Genomic DNA, 11,230 nt, shown 5'->3' on the forward strand with positions numbered 1-11,230 from the left:
GGCTTACTGCCAAAACTATTACACAAATTCAATTATCACAGTGAAAGTTAGGAAAGATTTCCACTAGACAAGCTGAATTTTTCTATATAATTGTAAGATTTAGGATTTATGTTTAAATTTTTGTAATTAATTTCCATATTTAACAATTATTTATTGTACATCTACTATGTGCTGGATCAGGGTGAACAAACTAAAGTAAGTCAATGCACCAGTAGAGCTTGCTCTCTCCTCTCTCTGATGAAAGTAAAACCTTTTTTCACAATCCAAATTCAGATGGTCTTTTATTAGTCAGAAGTTGACAGCCTTCTTCTGACTACCTAAACCCACACCTCTCTTCTATTCAAATCCAAGACCCACATGTAAGCTTTAGGTTTCATGTCCTGCTGCAGCGGGGAGGCTTGGGACACTTACCATTTTGTTTTCTGTGTATCTATTTTATACACTCCCCTCCAAACTCATCCAGCCACCAGGTTCACCTTGTAAAGTCTAGACATAGACATAGGACAAATAAGGCTTTCAATTGAACCCAAACACTCAATGTCTTCATTAGGGACCCTGTTATAGACTCTTTGTATAAGCCCTGACACTGGCTGGTGCCCATCTGCCTATGGAAGCAGAACAATCAGTCTCTGATAGACTTTTGGCTCCTACCAGTCCAGAATGAAGCCCAGCATGAAGGATGAGGCCTTCCTTACTGGCAAGAGGAAAGAGCAGAAAAACAGTCTGGTGTTGTTACAACAGTTCCTTTTGAGCTGAAGAGCTGAGCCTAGAGTTCTAAGGGCCTCAGTCCAGTTCTGTTACTACTAACTGGGATGAGCTTCTCCATTTGCCTGGTCACTTGGTTGACTCCAAGTAAAAATTTCAATATCTGTATTTTAACTGACAGAATTAAAGAGCAAGTCAGATTTATAAAAAAAAAACTTTCCATGTCTGGGGAAAGTTGGCATGGTTGCTGCTGACTGCATGGGTTCTGCTGTGTTTAAACATTCTAAGTGTGTATTTGTATTGGGAAGGCAAAATTGCAGTGATGAATTTATAGCTAAGCTTTTCCCCCAAAAGACTGCAAAGTCATTCAGAGGCATTCTCCATTGCTTATCTTGGTATTTGTCTGTGTGAGTAGTGAGAGGCATATATTAGGAACCTGATCAAGGACAATCATAATGACTCCTCATAGCCCATGCTCAGACTCCTCTATCTGGGGAAAAATCACAGGGTTGTTCAAGAGACTGTGGGGGAAAGTCTGGGGAAATTGGAGATTGTCATAATCCACACTTTTTTGTTGGACTTTCTGGGAGCTAAGTGATGTGATAAATAGATCTCATGCAATAAAGCTTTCTACCTTTCAGTTGTTTGTATTCCTCATGGAATCTCACTCTTAGTGCTTTGAATTTTCATCTTTAGGCTGATGATACCTCCAATCTCTAGCTCTTCCACAGTTTTGTAGACCCATATTGAAACTGTTTCCTAGACACTTCAGCGGACGAGTAAAAATCAGCATGTTCTATACCAAACTTGTCATTCTCCACTACCACCCACCAGCAATTTTTCTCTCAAACTTCCAGCTTGATTTTAACGACAAAAATATGGAATTGTCATTTGTCTCTTCTACTCCTATAGCTTGAAATCAGCAAATTTTACTGAACTACCACTTCTTTATGTTTTGATTAACAAATGGATAATTATCTATTGCTATATTGATCTGTGGTCCCAGTTTTAGTACTTTGTAATAGAATGACCTATGTCGAGTCTTCACCGTTATTTGCAGTATTAAATACCTTTCAATGAAATCTGGGTAGGGAGTAGCGCTCCGAGTTCTCAATCCCGCGGCTATCGCCGCCATTCTGGCTCCGACGGGGCGGGCGTCGAGTCCCCCGGGAAGGAAACTCCCGGGGCTATGATTCCTCGCGGGGATCTGTAACCCCCAGTGCGGGCAGACGCGGCCCAGCGCCCGGGTTGGTGCTGCGGGGCTGGCGGCCCGCAGAGAATCGTGATGGGCGGGCGTGTGGGCAGGGCGTGATGCCAGCGGCTGTGCGGCCTGCGGCTTGGATCCTGGACGCCCAGTGTCCGCGGTGATCTGTGAAAATGGTTCGCTACTCTCTTGGCCCAGAAAACCCCACAAAATCATGCAAATCAAGAGGTTCAAATCTACGTGTTCATTTTAAGAACACCCGTGAAATTGCCCAGGCCATCAAGGGTATGCATATCTGAAAAGCCACCAAGTATCTGAGAGATGTCACTTTAAAGAAGCAGTGTGTGCCATTCCGGAATTACCACGGTGGAGTTGGTAGGTGTGCCCAGGCCAAACAGTGGGGATGGACACAAGGTCGGTAGCCCAAAAAGAGTGCAGAATTTTTGCTGCACATGCTTAAAAATGCAGAAAGCAATGCTGAACTTAAGGGCTTAGATGTTGATTCTCTGGTCATCGAACACATCCAGGTGAACAAAGCCCCTAAGATGTGTCGCCGAATATACAGAGCTCATGGTAGAATTAACCCGTACATGAGCTCCCCCTGCCACACTGAGATGATCCTCATTGAGAAGGAGCAAACTGTTCCTAAACCAGAAGAGGAGGTTGCACAGAAGAAAAAGATATGGCAGAAGAAACTGAAGAAACCAAAACTAATGGCACGGGAATAAATTCAGCATAAAATAAATGCAAATAAAAGTAACAAAAAAAAAGAAATCTGGGTAAGACTAGTCCATTAGTAATTTTCCCCTTTCATTTTGCTTCTATCTGCCACCAATTTAATTAAAGAATTCAGTGTCTGTTATCTGTATTTCTGTGGTAACCACTCTACTGCCAACTAATTTGTCCAACATTAATTCAATACATATTTATTGCGTGTCTACTACATGCCAGTCACTGTTTCAGACATGGGAGATACAACGACAGATTCTCTTCCAGTAACACTTTCTAGTGGCATATGATGGGTGGGGAATAAGCACTTTAAGAAAAAGATAATTCGACAGAGGTCAAATACTATAAAGAACATAAGAATGGGTGTTCGACAGTGACAATAAACGAAGGCTACTTAGGTTGTCAAGAAAAGCGTTTATGAATGGATGACATCTATGCTGACATCTAAATGAGAAGTCTATCACAATGAAGGTCTATGGGGGATGAACATTCAGGAAGAGAGAAGAGTGTCTCTCTGTTTGGCTTGCTAGCAAAACAGAAACAACAGTGAAACCAAGATATACTAAACAAGATTAAGTAGGGCAGCGCACACTTGCAATCCCCGTAATAGGGAGGCTGAGACAGGAGGATCATAGGTTCGCAGCCAGCCTCAGCTACTTAGTGAGGCCCTCTGCAACTTAATGAGACCCTGTTTCAAAATAAAGAATAAAAAGAGGACTAGGGGTGTAGCTTGGAGGTCAAATGACCCTGGGTTCAATTCCCAGCACTGCAAAAAATATACTGGGTGAAGTAAAAAATGAGACTGATAAAACACAAGGTATCAGATTTTCAGAGCCACTGGAAGGAGTTTAGATTTCATTATAAGAGCAACTGGAAGCTGTTGGATACTTTCAAGTAAATAAGACATATGTTATGATTTACATTTTGAAAGCTCACTCTGGAATATCTGCAATAAAATATTTGCAGAGCCGATAGTTAATGATAAGCCAGATGTGGTGGCACATGCCTGTAGTCCCAGAATCTGAGAGGCTAAGACAGGAGTATTTCAGGTCTGATACCAGCCTCAGCAAATGATTCAAGCCCTCAGCAACATAACTGTTTTAAAGCCCTGTTTCATTTTAAAAACAAGGGGAAGGGGTTGATGGTGTAGCCTGCAGGCAGGTTCAATCCCAAGCACATAAGAAGAAAATATAGCGTGAAGAAACAGATGACCATTGGATGTGACCAAATGGAAGTTATTGAGAACTTTGATAAAAGTAGTGACAATAATATACCTGGTGTGAGAGCCTTTCTACAGCAATTTGAGAATAAAGTGATAAATGGGAAAGTGAAAATGAGTACAGAATTTGTTTCTAGAAAGCATGTGTTGGACACTAGAGAAATGGGGAGAAATTCAAAAGAGTTAAATACTTTCATATGGATATTTGCTTGTTTTATTAATGGTGCATTTTATTAAATGTAATTTTTTGGTACTTAGAATTGAACCCATGAACATTCCACTTCCCAGCCCTTAATTTTTTGTTTTGTTTTTATACATATTTTTATTGAAAATAAATGGTATACATTTAAACTGTACTTGGTGCACTCTCTCCCCCACCCCCGTTTGAAAGCAAAGGCTACCACTGCTTATCTTGGGAAAAATATCAATGATATAGAAAAGAAAGATACCATTACAAAATAAAAGTTCTCCAGGTGGACAGAAGAGATGGCATTTCAATATAGCCTCCAAAAGAAATTTGGATGATAGAATTCCTCTGCTCCAAAATTCTCCAAAGCTTGCCACTGCCTATTAAATATGCCCAACTTTGAGGCATGGCATTTAGGGGGTGGGTGCTGAGGACTGAACCCAGGAGCATTATATCTCCAAGGTATACCTCCAGTCCTATTTTATTTTTTATTTTGAAACAGGGTCTCACTAAGTTGCTTAGCTTGGCCTCAAACCTGCAATCCTCCAATCTCAGGCTCTCAAGTTCTCAAACTACAGGCATGTACACCACACCACTGACACCCTTGCCCTCGGCTCTGCCTCTCATAAGCCTCCTCATGCTCTAATACCTTCCAAGGTGCCCCCACCAAGAAAGGAATGTTCACTTTTCTATCTCCTATAGAACTTGGGAATTCTCAAAGCCTGTACAAAAACTAGGATTGTTAGCATGTATATAGTCTTCTCAGCTTATAAAGAACAGTGTTCTCTTTGATCCCATAATTAACATTATCCTGTCGTATATTGAGTTTGAGTATCTGCGTTATCTCCTTTATTAAGTGATCAACTGTAATATCAAATATTAAACCTTAGCTTGCTTTGTATCTCACACATAATACTAACTAGATGCTCAATAATACTGTACAGGGAGACTGGATCTCCCTCTACAAACAAGCATTTTTCACTTAATGTAGGAAACATATTTATGGAAAGTTGGATCTTGAATATATATAAATGAACCCTTTACGGCATTACCTGAGAGGCTGCCAGTTATAAAGAAGACTGTCTCTCACCCACTGAGAAGTACTGAGCTTTCACTGCCCCTTTATATGGCCAGATATTGTTGAACATGGCTGTTCTAGGGCAGGGTTATGTGTTTGTCCTAGCATGCAGAGAGATAGATACAACATATATAGACTTCTCGTGGCATCAGCCAAGTTCTTCGACATTAAGTATTCTCAACACTGAGAGTTTGTATATGAGAAGACAGGGAAATAAAATACAAATAGTATCTAGTATAAATGTAATATGAAATAATACTTACAAAGCACTTATTATATGTTGATAATATATTGAATATTATATACTTACCATCTCACTTTTCCTTACCAAAACCATGAACAAGTACTACCCACATCCACATTTTACAGATGTGGAAACCCAAATAAACAGAGGTTAAGTGACTTGCCCATAGTCCACAGGCATCAAGTTGTTCAGCTGAGATTTGGGATCCTCCATTCCATCTGTACTCTGATTCTCAACCACTACTGTATATTGCCTTACACGATATTATATGATATTTTATACTTTTCTAAGCACTATATATGCATTTCTTGTATCCTCACATGTATATATGGTAAAATGAGTAAATACTATATGGCCTTTTTACAGAATAGTGAACTAAATTCCACTGAAAGAAAGACTTGTTTAAAGTCATACATTTGTTTGACTGTAGGCTTCAATCTTCATTGACTAACCCCCCTGCCCCCAAACTGTCCTATTCCATCTATTACAGGAGAAACAACTCAGCCTCCCACCCTTGAGGGTTGGCTATTTCCACCCTTCTTTTGTCAACAAAAAATGAGTATAATTGATTCATGTAAAGCACTCCGCACAGTATCTAACAAATAGTACACTCAGCAAATGAACCATCTTGCTTTGCCCAACCTCAACTCCCATTCAGATCTCTGCCCACCATCAGTCAAGGCTCTCCTATGTAGACCTGATTGAGCAGATCATCCATGGTGGCCTTTGATAACAATGAGAGATGAGGTTACAGAGTGAAACTTAGATTGGTAAACGAGAAGGCTAGGTTTCCTGTGCTTAGTGGCATAGCAATGGCAGAAACAAAAGCTTACAAATAGGGTCAAATAGAGGTGACTGATGTTGAAAAGTTTCTGCCCACAGAGTCACAGACCAGCATTATCAATGCAATTGAGGGTTGCCTACTGCCCCACAATGTAGCCTAGCTCTGGCCCATGAATAAAAAGGGCAGGATGGAGTAAAATCAGCCCTGTATGAAGTTGCACAGAATCCTGAGGTCATGATTGCTCATTACAATAAAGCCTGTGGAGCTGGAGGTTTGTGAGTAGGTATGATTACTAGCGAGGCATGTGGCTCTTACTTAACAGACTAGATCCACCATGTTTAGTGAATCCAACTTTCTAATTATTTTACTTTTACAACTTTCCTATTGGCTTTCTTTTCACTACCCTGGGAAAACAAACATAATAAGTTGTGTGCAATCATACCACATGTAGGAAAATATTAAGCTGACTGCAACCTCTTATTTAAATGAAAAATTAACTCAAAACTGTATGCTAAACTATACATAAATCTTCTCAAATATTAACAGAAGTACTTTGCTCACAACTTCAGATAATATAACAGCCAAAAATAAAAATATAATCCTAGCAGCTTGGAAGCATCTGCCCATAACATAGTGGTAAGTATTAGCAGTATGATTCTGTATTTCACTGGTGTTAAACTATCTTAGTGCTTTCAGTTTGACATCCAAGGTTATTTCAAACACATTTTGGGTACATTTCCATCACTTTCTCTTATTGGCCTTTTTCCAGATACCTGTGCCTAGTTATAATATCCATCGAGGGAAATTTTAAAAATGACTAATAAAGTATATGATCTACAATGGAAGTCAAATTCATTGGGAGGGCAAAAGAGGAGAAAAGTTCTGGGAAAATATATGGCTGAGGTATCTGTGTGTAGACCACTGCAAGCTGTCATGTCATATATGATAGCCTGACTCTTCCATCTCCCAGCCATTTCTGAGTCTCCTAAATCAACCCCTCTAAAAATATCAAAGGTCCACAGTATCAATGTTGTAGCTAAAGTGGGCAATTCCAGAATGGTGGGTTTTCTTGGAGTTTCTGTTCTACTAACCTGCTTAAATACATTCTACGATCAGCTTCTGGCAGTCACAAATGACAGCACAGATGGAGAAATTAACACTCATGTGTAAAAACGCTTTGGAACTCCAGTATGTACATTCTACAGAGCCATACCTGATGAACTGCTACTACAGGTTGAGAGCAAGAGTAAATGGAAGAGGAGACTTTGTTGATCAGCAGTGGTACTTAAGCCACTTTAGGAATAAAATGATAAAAGGATGAGAGGAGATGAATAAAAAGTAGAAGTCACCAAGACCACCCTCCTGGCATTTTGCAAAAGTAGGTGATAGCATTGTGGGAAATAACACCAATCCATTGTTTGAAAATGTGATGGTAACATGTTCAGGTGCTGTCACTAATTTACTATGTCTGTTCATCTATCAAATAGTTTTAGGCCAGGCATCATGATGCATGCCTGTAATCCAAGTATTTAGGAGGCTAAGGCAATAGGACACATGTTCAAAGGCAGACTCAGCAACTTAGCAAGATCTTATTTCAAAATAAAAAAGTAAAATAGAGATTGGGATGTAGCTCAGAGGTAGGACACCCCTGAGTTCAATCCTTAGTAACATACATGTGTGCATGCATATACATGTACACACACAAACACACACACAGTTTTAGCTTCACAGTCCACCTGCCTCCTTCAGAGCATGATGAGTATATTGCATTTGGTTTCTTATAAAAAATGAAACTACCTAAATTGCAAAATATAGAGTTTTTTATGTATGTGTGATACTAGTGCTGGAACTCAGGAGCATTCTACCTCTGGCCTATACCCTCAGCCTATTTTAGTTTTTTACTTAAAAACATGGGCTTGCCAGGCTGCTGAGTCTCACTACATTGCTGAGGCTGTCCTTGAACCTGTGATCCTCCTCCTAAGTACTGGGATTACAGGTGTGTACTACCATGCACAGCTAAAATATGCTTTTAAACTTCTTAAAATCAATGAAAAACTAACAAGATAGTGAATACTGTGACTGTACAAAAACTAATTGGTAATGGAAACTTAAAGAGGTGAGGATGTAAGTAAGTAGCTGGTTTTGCCCGAACAATATCTTCAATTATCAGAAAAATTTAAGTTTCATGTTGAAAATCTTATGGATCAAGGGGAAAGCAATAAAAGCCCAGAGCCAGTAGAAGGCAGGAAGATTGGTAGGAAACACTCCATCCAGTAAGCTAGGATTCCATATTATCATACCTGTGATAAGAGTAAACCACACAGGCACCTTGGGGACTTGCATGCTGAGTTTATACTGTCTAGGAAAACTCAAGTTGTAAATTTAGGATGAATTCAGATTAGCACTACCATAAAGTTTTGGCCAAAACAAACAGAAATTATTTCTCTAAGGAAAGATAATATTATCCTGGACTTTCAATTACTACTATAGCTACTTTTCTAATATGACAACTAGCAAACAAAGATTACCATACACACAAAGAAATAAAAAGACATGTCCAGGAACCTGCAGAGAAAGCCAACAACAGGAACAGATCTTCAGAGATATCAGATATTGGATGTATCAGAGATATCCTATAAAATTGTGTTTCCTATGTTTAAAGAAATGGAGTTAGAGTTATGCATGTTGACACACTCCTGTAATCCTAGTACTTGGGAGGCTAAGACAGGAAGATGACAGGGTCAAGGTCAGCCTCAGCAATATAGCAAAACTCTCAGCAACCTAGTGAGATCCTGTTTCAAAAACAAAAATAATAAAAGGGCTGGGTTGTAGCTTGGAGATAGAATGTCTCCGGGTTCAGTTCCTAGCAATACACACACACACACACACACACACACACACACACACACACACACACAGAAATGGAGTTAGAATGTCCAAAAATCTGGAGATATATGTGTGTGTATATGTATATATATATATATATATATATATATATATATATGAGAGAGAGAGAGAGAGAATAAAAGTGTGATGTAAAAAACTATGACATACTCTACTTTCAGCTATTTAAATTTTTAATCAATACATACTAATTTTACATATGTATGAGGAACAGTATAATTTAATGCATGAATATAATGTATAAAGGGTAATTATCATTTCTTTGTGGTAGCAACTCCCCTCTTTGAGTTATTTTGAGATAAATAATAATAGCTTTTAATTCTTGAACATTCATTGATCTCCACTGCCTGGTTGTTCTGCAAGTAGACTGTAGGGTGATGATTAGTCACCCCAACTCCAACAGTAGTTATGACTGATTCAAAGGCAATCAGAATATAGCAACAAAAGAAAAATGTTAAGTAGATGAAACCTTTTTAAATTTTTTTTCGGTACTGGTAGCATTCTGGAGGCTGAGAACAGAGGATCGCGGTTCATGAACAGCCTCAGATACGTATGGAGGCCCTTTGCAACTCAGTGAGAAATCTTTTCTTTACAGACAAATTTGCCAAGATCTGGGAACTGTGATACTGAGAGCATGAGGATATGAATGGTCAATGAGCAGGTCTTGGCAAAATCAAAGGTATGACAACAGAAATGTGAGCACAGATATGATAGATTGGAGCTGGGTGCAGTGGCAAATGCCTTTAATTCCAGTACTTGGGCGGCTAACACAGGAAGATTGCAAGTTTGAGGCTAGCCTTGGAAATTTAGTGAGATGCTTAGTGAAACCCTATTTCAAAATAAGAAATAAAATAGTCTGAGATGTGCTCAGAGGTAGAATGTCCTTGGGTTCAATCTCCAGTACTACACATACATAAAATAGATGGTTGTCTAGATACTTGACTATCTAATTAATTCACTTTTGGGGAACTGACTTTTGGTAAATTAGAACTGTTTGGTTAGTGTTTGCTACATATGGATTTTCTTGTGTCTGGGGACTTGGGAAGCAGAACAAGGAATGAGTGTGGCTTGTATGGCTGGCTTTCTGAGTGCATATGACATCTAACCAGTGGCCCAGGATCCCACATTTGGACAAGCTCATGCTTGGTTTAATGCTCTGTTCACACTGTCTTGAAATTCATTTTTTTAGTATTGGGGATAGAACTCAGGAGTGTTTTACCTCTGAGAAACATCCCAGCCTTATTTTGTTTTTTATTTGATGCAGGTCTGGTTAAATTATTGTGTACTGAACGGGTGTGGTGGTGCACACTTGTAATCTCAGCATTCAGGAGGCTGAGATGGGAGGATCTTGGTTTCCGAACAGCCTCAGCTACTTAGTGAGGTCCTTTGCAACTCAGTGAGACCCTGTTTCAAAATAAAAATAGGGCTTGTGGTTTCGCTCAGAGGTAGAATGCCCCTGGGTTCCATCCCCAGTAGTGCAAAAAAATATACTGTGCGCTGGTCTCAAATCTGAGACCCTCAATCCTCCTGTGTCAGTCTCCCTGGGCTTATAGGTACACTCCACTGTTCCCAGCTTGAAATTCTTTTTTATCTAGAGGCCTCACATTTCTCTTCTCCTTTGGGCCCTGAAAATTATGCAGCTTATCCTGATAACTGGAGTAGTAAGCAGACAGCAGCAGAAGGTAAAAATAAGGTCAATGGCCACAGGCTGAGTTTTTTCCACCTAATGGCCCATGACTGTTCCAAGCCCAAGACTAAATGAATACCCAGGGGCATCATATGCAGCCCATAAGTGAAAGCGATAACAGCGGTACCAAGTCATCAATCGAAAACTATTAAAGAACTATTAAAATAATTCCATGCATTTATTCATCAGTTACTATATATACAAAGCCTTTGTATATACTGTCTAAATACTTAAGAGCAGGGCACGGTACTAGATACTTTGTGAGCTGAAAAAAAATAAGTCCTCTTTTGGGGAGGATCTTACTGTCTAGTTGGTTAAAGACATATGCATTAGTGAAACAGATGAAAACATAGTATGCATGTGAATGCCAACAGCATGAGGCCCGAGCAGTAATGCAAATGGTGTTCGGAGAAGGGGTCTACAAGGAGTTGGAGCGCTCAGAGAACGTTTTTTGTTTTTGTGTGTGGGGGGGGTACTGGGGTTCCTGGA

General features: G+C 39.6%; 1 pseudogene across 1 annotated transcript; it reads left to right on the top strand.

Moving 5' to 3' along the window:
* Positions 1–2,082: 2,082 nt before the first annotated feature.
* LOC308279211 (large ribosomal subunit protein uL22-like) lies at positions 2,083–2,637 on the top strand (annotated as a pseudogene). Its single transcript has one exon. The product of its transcript is annotated as a large ribosomal subunit protein uL22-like (transcript).
* Positions 2,638–11,230: the final 8,593 nt, after the last annotated feature.

This window comes from Muscardinus avellanarius (assembly GCF_963383645.1).
Source record: "Muscardinus avellanarius genome assembly, chromosome: X".
NCBI classification, from domain to species: domain Eukaryota; kingdom Metazoa; phylum Chordata; class Mammalia; order Rodentia; family Gliridae; genus Muscardinus; species Muscardinus avellanarius.